Here is a 2,381-nt window from a genome sequence, read left to right on the forward strand (position 1 = left end):
GTAAGATGGCAAATAATGGTCCCCTTAACCCAGTACCAGCTGGCTTCCCTCAGCTGCTACTTGCAGTCTAGGAGGGTGACAGACTTTGTTCTTGCAGCAGCTTGCTTCCTTCTCGTTTGCCAACAGCCGGCATATATCTGATAGGAGCTGGCGGGAGCTCCTGGCAGCACAAAGTGGGGCAGGCCCCAGCATGACCTGCCCCCCTCTGGGCACTGAGTGGGGGCTGGTGTGGGGAGGAGAGACCAGGGCTGAGTTGACTTGGGCTCGTTTCCATAAAAGCAGCCCCCAATCCCCTGAACCTCAGTAGGCAAAGGGGTAGGACTTCCTCAGACACCTCTTGGGGAGTGGTCCTGACTTCTCCTTTGGACCTATCCTTGGTATTAAGCTAACATGATTTTACTCATACGCAGACGTCGAGGGGAATGAACAAACTGTGATTTGTTTCCATGCCACAGAGACCACCCGTCTGAGGATCCGCCACCCAGACACCGTTCACTCCTTCGCTCATGCAACAAATAGTTTTTGAACGCTGCCCTCGCACCAGCCCCGTTCTGGGTTCCGAACACACACTGGTGAATTTTATTTTATTTTATTTTTTTTTTTTTTGCGGTACGCGGGCCTCTCACTGTTGTGGCCTCTCCCGTTGCGGAGCACAGGCTCTGGACGCGCAGGCTCAGTGGCCATGGCTCACGGGCCCAGCCGCTCCGCGGCATGTGGGATCTTCCCGGACCGGGGCACGAACCCGTGTCCCCTGCATCGGCAGGCGGACTCTCAACCACTGCGCCACCAGGGAAGCCCTACACACTGGTGAATTTTTAAAAATGATGGTCTTTGCCCTAGGGGGGGAGAATCAGACCCAGAATGTGAAAATTAGCAAGTATGTAATTCCAGTTGTGAGAAATGGTGGTAAGAGAAGTGCTCGGGTGCAGTAATAGAGAATGATAGTGGGGGGAGTTCCCTGGCGGTCCAGTGGTTAGGACTCCAGGCTTTCACGGCCGAGGGCCCAGATTCAATCCCTGGTCAGGGAACTAAGATCCCACAAGCTGCTCAGCTCGGCAAAAAAAAAAAAAAAAAAAAAAAAAAAAGAGAGAGAGAGAGAGAATGATGGTGAGGGTGAGGGGTGTCTTATTTAGAGGAGAAGGTCAAGGGAGGCCACTCTGAGGAGGTGACATTTAAAAACTTGATGGGATCTCGGTGGCAATTGTCTATGGAGTTTCCCCCTCACTGCTCAGCGGGTTGCCTTCTCTCCTAATGAAAGACTATAAGAACAAAAGGGTACCTCAGCCAGGGATGCAGTGAAGAACATTCTGGGAGAAGGAAGGGGATTACAAAAGAAGTCGATACTGTGGGCATATCTACTTCTCTTCCCTCTCCTGCACCCCAGCACCCATTTGTCCTCTGTCCAGGGCCTTCCTGGCACACATGTTTCCCTACAAACCCTTTCTTGTTCCTCTCACCTGACAGGTTCTCATTACGGTGAGGACATTTGGCCACCACGGCCACAGCCCAGAGGAGCCCATCACAGGCTCACTGTCTTTGAAAACAGTTTTCTCCAAGGTCCACACAGGCCTGTCCTTGAATCTCCAGAAGCCAAACAGCTCTGACCTGCAATAGATAAAACCATCATTCCTGCTGGGCCAGCAGGCTAATTACAGAGTCTTCTTTCTCCAACTCTGTATCTCAGGATTGTTTTTCTAAATTAGTATCAGCTAGGTTGACATCAGTACCATCTACCGCCTACATTAAGGAGTTGGCCTTCCAGACCAGCGGTCTCCAACCTTTCTGGCACCAGGGACCGGTTTCGTAGAAGACAATTTTTTCACAGACGGAGCGGGGGCAATGGTTCAGGCAGTAATGTGAGCAATGGGGAGTGGCAGGGGAATCTTTGCTTTGCCGGCACACCACTCACCTCCTGCGGTGCGGCCTGGTTCCTAACAGGCTGCAGACCCTTACTGGTCCCCAGCTGGGGGTTGGGGACCCCTGCTCTAGACTGTTGGGGAACCAGCCCAGATATCAGAGCCAGACAGACATGGATTTGAATCCCAGCTCCCCACTTTTTAAAAAGATATATTTATTTTTAATATTTATTTTGTTTGCCCCAGGTCTTAGTTGCAGCACACGGGATATTCCTTGCAGCATGTGGGATCTTTTAGTTGCAGCATGTGGACTCTTAGTTGCAGCATGTGGACTCTTAGTTGCAGCATGTGGACTCTTAGTTGCCGCATGCATGAGGGATCCAGTCCCCCTGCCTTGGGAGCACAGAGTCTTACCCACTGGGCCAGGGAAGCCCCCCAGCTCCCCACTTTAACCAGCTCTGTGACCTTGGGCAAGTCAGGAGTCTTCTCTGGGCCTCAGGTTCCTTACATGCAAGACGAGGAGGG

Source organism: Kogia breviceps, chromosome 19 (assembly GCF_026419965.1).
Source record: "Kogia breviceps isolate mKogBre1 chromosome 19, mKogBre1 haplotype 1, whole genome shotgun sequence".
NCBI classification, from domain to species: domain Eukaryota; kingdom Metazoa; phylum Chordata; class Mammalia; order Artiodactyla; family Physeteridae; genus Kogia; species Kogia breviceps.